This window comes from Hippopotamus amphibius, chromosome 8, assembly GCF_030028045.1.
Source record: "Hippopotamus amphibius kiboko isolate mHipAmp2 chromosome 8, mHipAmp2.hap2, whole genome shotgun sequence".
Taxonomy (NCBI): Eukaryota; Metazoa; Chordata; class Mammalia; order Artiodactyla; family Hippopotamidae; genus Hippopotamus; species Hippopotamus amphibius.
In genome coordinates, this window is record NC_080193.1 from 64,858,615 (window position 1) to 64,868,484 (window position 9,870).

Consider the following 9,870-nt stretch of genomic DNA (forward strand, 5'->3'; position numbering starts at 1 on the left):
TAACCTTAGCAAAAACTTTCAGTAATATTATATCCCAAGATCAAATAAAGCATTCTGTTTCCATAATTCCTAGACAGAAAAGCTATATAATCAAATGAGTCTATTTGGATGCTTGTTTTCTGTACATTACACTTATCTAAATTTATACTTGAAGGAGTGGGTGGGGAGATAGGGTTTAAGGTCTCTTAAAAGTTCCCTCTTGTTTTCATTCTAGAAATGTCTAAATGAAATATGTAGCTATGCTTGACTGGAAGCCATCGCTAAGACTGTTCTAGTCAGAACATGTTCAGATTGTTCTAAAGTATTCGCTTTAGCAACCTGCAAGTTCAGTATTGTATCAAGAATAATGTTCCCCTTTATATAAACTCCTTTTAAAACATCAGGGTTTAGTAGGGCGGCTGTGAAAAATGTGGCAATAATGGCATAATTTATCTTGGTTTTTTTTTTAATTCACATTTCTTGCATTGGTGAAAATATTCTGTTTCCATCAATAAAGCACATCTTCAAAATGTTATAGAGAAATCATTGCAAACGAGCCTTTATCCCTATAGGTTTGCTCACTTTAAAGGCCTCCAAGCTTGAAAGGGAAGTGATCTTCACTCCTCGGTAAGTCTCCAGGAGAGACTGATACAGCTCAGCTGACAGTGGTTACTCTCAGAAGCTGGTTATCGATCAGCTAAGATGATGTATGCCGTTTATCTCTGCTGAATTTGATCTTTTTATTGCGCTCCTCCAACCTCTATGTAATGAGAGCCTGCGGGCCAGTGCTTGGCGAATCTTTATCCACTGAAGTCACTTCCACCTTCTTATTACCCATGTGCCTCCCTATGAAGACACTATTTATCTTTCTCCTCTGAAGACTGAATATTAGAGATAATAGGGGATATGGGCATGAAGGAAAGCTGGAAGAACAATCAAAACATCATCCACGAAGAGGCCAGGGGATCTCATCCAGGGCTAAATATTTTTGGTTTTTCAAATATGATCCTTAGGCTTCTGCTTTGTAAAGACACATGGCTATATTTGAGGTTTTTTGCTCTCTCAAGAAGACGTATTTGGGTTTGGGTTTGTTTTTTGTTTTTTGTTGTTTTTAAACAGCAGAATTAATTCAGTGCTTGGAAAGTGTCCAATATCAAAGAAAAAATGTGTGGATCATACAGAATTCAACATGTCAGATTACAAAAGGGATGATCCCTTGGGTACCCCCACCACAGGCCTCTTTCAGAAATATGAGACAAATAAAAGGGAACACAGAATAAATCAAAAGAGGACATAATTTTGAAGAAAGATATTTAAAACCCTCTCTCCATAAGGCTAATGACATGTGCCATTTTTATTTGATAGCCTGAAGCAAAGTCACCTAACAACCCATAACGCTCACAGAATCCCATCTTTATTTTTTAGCTTCTGCCAGGGAAGTTCTAAAACTCCTTATGGCATTTTATGAAAGCTCGGTACACAGTGAATACAAATCTGCAAAAGCTTGCCCTCCTACCTTAATCCTTTAGAGAGATGTATTTACTACTGATGAAAACCTAATTTCTGAGCCCCGCCTATTTGCTGAATCCAAAATCTCTGCTACACTCTTGATAATTGCTCTACATAATTCCAGTTTCAAATGGCATAAAATCTGTCTAAGCAATAAACAGCTTTACACATTGAAACCTCTCTCAAACACTCTCCTAAGTACAGAATAAAGGAACTATTTTGTACACCATGTGTACTGAGCCACGAAGATTTCATGTGCAAAGGTAGCACAAACCCAATACAAATGCTCAGAGGCCAAGACTTGCTGGACATAAGCCCCATACAGAGCCTATCACACAATGTTTTCACATTATTTAAATATATGCTCACCACTGAGTAATTCCTACTGGAAACTCAGGGAGCTCTATATGCAGAATGTCTGCCTTAGTTTGTTTGATCTGTTCTGCTTGATGAGAGAATGAGGACTCTAGTTAGAAGCTGAGTTTTGAATAACATTTTCTGAATAAAGGTAAAATAACTTCAAAAAATGAAACCATCATCTTCCAAAGAGGAAAGGTCTCACGATCAAGGCTGTTTGTTTGGGGGTTTTTAAGCAAAGAACAGTCCCACATGTAAAGAGGTTAAGAATGGAGGAAGGATCAATTTAGAAATTTGATTTTTCAGAAGGAACTATATAAACTATACAGAATATCAGAATAACACACACACACACACATCATTTGCCAGAATTGACCCCTGAAAAGGATCTCATGTTGGGAGCCTCCTTCTTCAACCTGCAATTTGCATCAGAGAACAGAAGCCCAGCTGAAAGTCATGCACAAAGTAAGGGAAACGGAGGACATGGATTCATGTTTAGTAAATGAACTAAAACAATCTCTGTAATGACTGTTACATTTCATTTGTGTACTCCAAGCAAAATCTGTTAAAAATAAATTATATATGTTTAAACTGGAAGTGTTCCTAGCATAATGGTATAAGGTACCCAGGGCTAAATTGAAATGATCATTCTAAAACTACAAAAATCTCAGGAACATAAATTATAATTTCACGATATGCCTTGAAATGGTAGTTCTGCAATAAAATTAAAATATATATTCTCAGTGTTTGTCTGGCAAATGCAAATACATGAAACAAACACGGTTAGTAAATGAACCAACAATTTGCTACATTTGGAGAAATCTGTTTTTACACTGAATACTTCAATTGGCAAAACCCTCAAATTTTTATCTTTCTTAAGGAATTACCATTGGTATAATTCACATGATGGTTCCAAAATGATCAGTGATTGCAACAATAGAGATTCCCCGTTCTAAAGAAACAAACTAACAAAAAACCTTAAACAACAGGAAATGCTCTTACTATTAATTTTCTTTGTTGTATGTACATATTCTTCAAACAAGGGCAAACACAAACCAATTCAAGTACCCTGGCTGAAGGATCAAATAGAGGTAAAATCAGAGGTTAGAATTACAAAACAAATAATAACCAACCTTAAATTAAGAAGACATATTGCCCAGATGGTTTTTGCTTGCTTCTTACCTATACTGTTTGCAAGAGTAAGTGGACAGCTCAATGTCTTTTAAAAAAAAAACTAACCTCAAAATGGAGCTGCTAGTGTTTCAGCAACTCACCGGCCAACAAAAGAGCTTACTGAACGCTGGAATCAACAATTCTATTTTTTAAATGTAAACAAACATTCTTGATTTACTAATTTTAGAGTAATGACACAAATTTTGCATTCTTCTTGCAATGGAAAACTTGCTGGGAAGTTCATTCTTTTTCTCTTTTTCAAAAATGCATCATGTAGCAACAACTGCTTTTCTCTGAAGTTACACTTAGTTTTGACCATACTGGCTATACCAACACCGTCCTCAATTCTTTTCTTAAAAACATATTATTTGAAAGATGCCCGTTTATTGTTGTTGTTATTTCCTCTGTTCTGCACTAACCAAGTACAGATACTATGATACAGACATGACAGGAATCTACACTATTTGATCACATAGCTCTGTATATCCATGGAGAAAATAAAATGGCCTGAATTAGCATACTTGTTTGATCTCTTCCCTGAAAGGTCTTAAAAATATTATGTTTAAAACTCTATTACATTTTACCTACTGAAGCACTCTTTGCCAGCTCCTACAGTGCAGGGTGAAGAGACCAGGAAGCTACTAAATTAGAGACCAACATTCAGGGCCCCAGCTCTCCTACTGACCACAAGCAGAGTTTTGGACATTGTTTCCACCTTTTTTACCTCTACAAAATGAGGTGATTTACCTTATTATGAATACTGAGGCAGTAAAGTGAGAAAATTAATAAATAAGTTCTTTAAAAAAATAGTTTTTAGAGTAGTTCTAGGTTCACAGCAAAATGGAGACGTTACAGAGATTTTTCTGTGATTTGAAGAGGAGGAGAGAGGACATTCAGGACAACTCTATCATAGACCTACATCTCCTCCACCCTTACCCATCACTCTCTATTCCCTCACCCCAGCTTATTTTTCTGCTTAGCATTTATTGCCATCTGGCATTATTTTCAATATTTATTTATTGTTTGGTAATTGTCTCCTTCACCCAGTGGAATAAAAGCTCCAAGAGGGTAGGGATTTTGTCTTGTTCACTCCTATATGCCCAGTATGTAGAAAAATACCTAGCACATTGTGAGTGCTTAATAAATATTTCTTGACTGAATAATGCCATTTGATTAATTTAAAGAGATTATCATATGCAATGTCACAACTACTAGTAAAAACAACACTAAATGTGCCATAATGTATATCCACATAAACTTTACCTCAGGAAAAGTAGAAAAAAGTCAAAAAGAGACAAGATTTGAAAGTGTAGACCCTCCTAGACCCTTGCTACTCTAGTAGTGTCGTCTAGGGACCAACCGCATCTGCATCACATGGGAGGTTGTTAAAAATGGACCCCAAAATCTACAGAATCCGGATTAACAGTCTAACAAGGTGCCAGGTGATTCACATGCGCATTAAAGGTTGAGAAGCACTACCCTGAGGACCTATATAGGAAATTTACATTTAGGGAAGACATCAAAACCTGTCGTTCCTCACCTGGTACAGGCTTCTAGTAGCCATAGCTGAGTGGAAGGTGATTCCTGATGATTCTCTTTCAGAGCCCTCCAGTATGATTAAATCAGGTTTACCTTCAATACCTGTCTTACAACAAGGCCTAGAATGATATTGGAAGACTGTCTTGCCCCTTCCAAAAAGATCCCCTTGCTGCTTAATAATGCTTGAAATTCCTTTAACAGAGGAAAAGAATCTTTCATTTCCCAAACAGAAATAAAAAGCTCAAAGGGCAAATGCCTGGAAAAGATAAAATACAGACAAAAACTTAAGCATACTAAGGTGAAATCCGAAACAAGAATGAAAGACTGATATTAGTATCTGCAAGTTTTGCTAGAAAAGGAGTCGAGAGGAAGAAGGTATTCAATGTTTGTATGTTGTTCACTACAGAGATAACAAGACAGAAGCAAGGGAAGAGAATGTAGGAACCAGAAAACAGAATTTAAGGCATGAGAATAGAGCAAACGCTACCTACTTTGAACTGAAAAAAAAAAAAATTGCTCACATAAATTTATGAATATTTTTTAAACTCTAACTTTATATTGAAGCACTTTACTCCCACAGTTTTGATAACCCAAGTTTTATCCAATAACCCAAAATAAATTTACAGCACAGTGAACTACAATCTTAGCATCACTGGTTCAATCTGTGGGCAGCATATCCAACAAATGGAAGAGATAGCCCCAGGAAGCCATGTTAAAAAGGAGTGCCCTAGTGGGTGTGCCATTTGGAAAAATTAGGACAGTGAAAGAGCCCTTTCTCTGGGAACTCAACCTGCTACCAGCTGATAGTCATCTGAAGAAGCACTTTTCTATAAATCACTATAATTTTAAAACCAAATGCTTTGAAACTCCTTTTGCCAGATCGAATCAAACTGACTCTCAGTTGGTGGAAGGCCCAGATGTGTTTTGTAACACACATCAATTACTATCTAATCCATCACTTGCAATAGCTGAATGTGCTCAGTGCCATCCCCAGAACTAGTGTCATGGAAACAACAGCATCTAGGTAGGAGTGGAATTAAAAAAATCTCTAGTCACTGTCTGCAAAGCATTAGTGGAGCATGTGTAAGCACATGCTCAGTTCAGCCTTTTAATCTCAAACAATATCATCTCTTAAGCTATTTAAAGCCCAATTGGTAAGCAGTAAGAGATGTTATATAAAGAAAATATCAATTTCTATAATAGCAATTTCATAATAGCTCCTTGGATACTTTCTCTGGTAATAGCCAAAATTTTCTAGGCTATGATATGGTCACTAACCTGACCATGAATCTCAGTGATGAACACATGGACTCCCTTCCACATGAGAAGTGATTTATTTGTATCCTTCACATTGCGATAGGGTGCTTTCAACAGAAAATAATATTGCAAGTCTACACAAAGTGAAAAAGCTGACATAAAAATGAAATAGTAAACAGGCCATTTGAATAACCAAACTATCCTCACAGCTATATCTCTAGTCCCACACAGCCTGGTGGAGTTGTGTCAGCTATAACTTCATTTTCTGCTTGAACTGGCTAATTTAACCAAGATCAATTATCATAGTGAGAGATCATCACTATCACTAAAATTTATTTAGTGCTTAGGATGTGCCAGGTACTGCTCTGCATATTTTACAAGTATTAATCCATTTCTTCCTTATAAAAATCATATGCAGTAAGTACTGTTACTGTCCCCATTTTACAAATGAGGAAACTGAGGCCAGAGTGCTTCAAGAACTTGTGCAAGGTCATACAACAAACCACACTGGATGCCTGACACAGTACAGGTCCCATTTTTCCTTGTTGCATTTCCTATAGCGCCCTGTATTTTGACTGACTCCCTCCCACTAGTCTCCCTGACAAGCTACAATGTTATCAAGAAGAGAGCCAGACCAAAAAAAATAATCATAATCATAATCATACAGACAGGAAGTAGAATGGTAGTTCCCACGGGCTGGAGGGAGGAAGGAATGGGGAGTTATTGTTTAATGGGTATGGAGTTTCAGCTTTAGAAGATGAAAAGAGCCTTGGAGATGGATAGTGGTGATGGTTGTGCAACATTATGAATGTATTTAATACCAATGAACTGAACATTTAAAAATGGTTAAGATGGTAAATTTTATATTTTGTACATTTTACCACAATAAAATAATGGGGAGAAAAAGGACGAAGAAGAGAGCCATATGAATAGAGACAATGCAGAGGTACCACTAGGGAAACTTTCTTGTATCAATCAGCTATTTAAAAGAGTACCCACAGGGGACTTCCCTGGTGGCACAGTGGTTAAGAATCTGCCTGCCAATGAAAGGGACACAGGTTCAATCCCTGGTCTGGGAAGATCCCACATGCATGCCGTGGAGCAGCTAAGTCTGTGACCCACAACTACTGAGCCTGCACTCTAGAGGCCACGTGCCTAGATTCCATGCTCTGCAACAAGAGAAGCCACCACAATGAGCATCAAAGATTCAACACAGCCAAAAATCAATAAATCAAAGTGTATCCACAGAGTTGGCTTTGTATATGCCCAAACCTGTGGCTTTGGAAATACAAAGCCTACTCCTGGAATACACTGCTTGGGAGGATTGCTCAGGAGGGCACAATCTCATGGAAATCACCTCAACAAGACCATCCATTCCACCAAGGGTGTGCTTCTCTTGCCTACCCACATTGAGCATCAGGATGTTAACTGTACCACTTAGGAGAGATGCACCAGCCTAAAGACTTCATGGAAACTACAAATGATTAACTACAATGATAGATTCCTTCCTATGGAATAAGATCTACAGGCAGTGTTCTATACATTTAACCTAAGCAAAAATTATACAAAAGAAAATATAATGTGCATCTGACCCAGAACTACCTAGCATAGTTTTTGGCCAATACTACTCATTCTACAAATATTTTTCCTTCACATCAACTCCACTCATCAATGAATTGGTGAAGAGGCATGTACCTGCACACCAAGAAGCATCAAGACCCAGACTCCCTCCACGACCATGTCAACTATGTTGTGGAGGAGGACAAATGATGTCCTCCTGCACTGGGCTCCTGTACAGGAGGTTGGAGATTCCACTCAAATCCTCTTCTCCAAGAAGGATGCCAATGGGGAAAACTCCTGCACTTCTGAGGAGGAACTGACCTCTGACCCGGCTATGAACCCCACAGGGCAGTCATCAGCATGGGTCAGCCACGGCCCCGCCACTCAAAGCCCAGCTCTCACAGGGGCTCCCGGGTCTTCTCTGTGAATGAGGCTGGGGGAGCGCAAATCCATCCACCGTCCCAAGCCCGGCCTCACCTGGGCCTGCCTGGTCCCGGTCACACAGGCCAGAGGCTCCCCGCCCACCCTGCACGTCCACCGTGGGACACCGCGCCCAGCCCCGCGCCCTGCCCGCGTCCTCAGCCGTCACCTGCTGTTGGCCAGCTCCCCACAGGACGGCCACCTGTACCTTGTCTCCCCTCACGACTCCTCGGCCCTCTCCAACGCCATCCACCACCTCCAGCTCTTTGATCAGGACAGTTCCGCCGCGGTGTCTCGCTTCCTCCGGGATGCCTACGCCACCACCTTCAGCAGCTTCGCCCGCGTGACCAGCTTCTTCCGCGGAGACCTGCAGGCACCCCAGGATGGGGCCTCCAGCGACCCCCTTCCGGCCTCTGGAGACGCGCTGCCACCTGGGCTGGAGGTCACTTCCGGCGTGGAGCTGGGGCTGCGGCCGGAGGTGGAGCCCGTGCCCGGGGTCACAAGGGAGGAGTGCACCCACCACGTGGGCTCCGGGGGCGCCTGCAGCAGGCCCCTGAGCTGACAGCCCGGCTCTCCTCGGGGACGGGGAGCCGAGTACCCCTTCGGGGAGAGCTAGGCAGGGCCAGCGGGCGGCCAGGGCAAGGCCCCCAGGGTCTGAGCCCCAGCCTGAGGCGCGAGGTTTGGGGGTGCCTCCTGAGGTCCCTCAGCTGGGAGGGCTTCGCCAGGGAACACGAGGCCCACGTGCGCAAGAGAACCCACGAGGAGTCCCACCTGAAGCTGCCCTGCGACTCCTTGAGGCCGGCGCAGGAGCTGAGGAACTCAGCCCCCCACCCCCATGGGTGCCGCACGCAGCCTCATAGCCAGAGGCGACAGCGAGAGACGCCCTCACAGGGCCAACAAATTCTTCGAGGGTCGCGAGAACCCGAGCCGGGCCTGCTGGACGACGTCCTCCTCTCCGACTGCCTGAAGCACCACGAGCTCGGCCACGTGCAAGGCAGGAGTGACCTTCTCTCCCGGATCCGCGGTGCCTCTCAGGACCAGGCGGACGCCTTCCGCTGTTTCTGTGGCTTCGTGGGGCTCGTGCGGGGAACTCAGGACATAATGAAGCGGCAGCTCCTGCGGCTCCTGGATGTGCTGGGCCCGCCGCTCTGGGACTTCCCGGAATCCCCCGACCCCGGCTCTCTCTGCATCTGCTTACGGTGGCTGCTCATCTGCGTCAAGAGGGCATGTCCCTTCCCGGAGGTCCTTCAGCTGTGGGAGGTGCTGTGGACAGGACCCCCGGCCCCAGTTTGCACCTGCTGGTGGCCTGCGCCATCCTGGACGTGGAGCGGGACACCTCATGCCTTCCTGGTTCGGCTCCAGCGAGACCCTCAAGCCCGTGGCGGAGCTGACCACGAAGCTGAGCGTGGAGGATGTGCCGTCGCGGGCCGGGGCCTTCTATCGGCCGCTGACAACCTCCCCGGTGAGTCCCTGACCCCTCTCGCTAGCCCCCAGCTCCCATCAAACCTCGGACTTTTAGCTCCCCACCCCCCCCCCAATCCTCCGTGAGCTTCCTCACCACGTGCAGGAGGTCCTAGGTCTGGCACCGTTCACGTTTCCAGAACCCCACAGACTCTCGCTTCCGACTCGTCACTGCCTCTGTCCCCCACCCTTGCCCCACCAGCTCCGCTGCCCCCCAAGGACACAGTCCCGCAGTCGGAACGAACCACAGCCTGGAGATCCTGCGGGAGGAGGGGGAGGACGGTGCGGACCCCTAACCCTATTGGGCCTGCTGAGCCAGCATGTTGGCTTGGGCCTGGATGGCGAGGCGTGGGGGCTCCTAGCCCTGGGGTGAGTGGTGGGGGGCGTGGAGGCAGGGCTTCCTTACCTGCCTGAGTTTGGGACTTTTGCAGGAGTGAGGATGGGGTGCTGAGGTGAGACCGCCACTTAGTAGCTGTACGGGGACACATCCCGGACATAGCTGAAGCGGAAGGGCCGGCAGAGCTGCTCATTCTTGAGACCCTGCCTATCAGCTTGTGCTGTGAGGAAGATAAACTGGTCTTTAACGCCTCCTCCTCCACACCCCCTCCAAAAAAA

The 9,870-nt window shown here is 44.1% G+C and overlaps 1 pseudogene; it reads left to right on the top strand.

Moving 5' to 3' along the window:
• The first annotated feature begins 7,503 nt into the window (after window positions 1-7,503).
• Window positions 7,504-9,551, top strand: LOC130859171 (TBC1 domain family member 17-like; annotated as a pseudogene).
• Window positions 9,552-9,870: the final 319 nt, after the last annotated feature.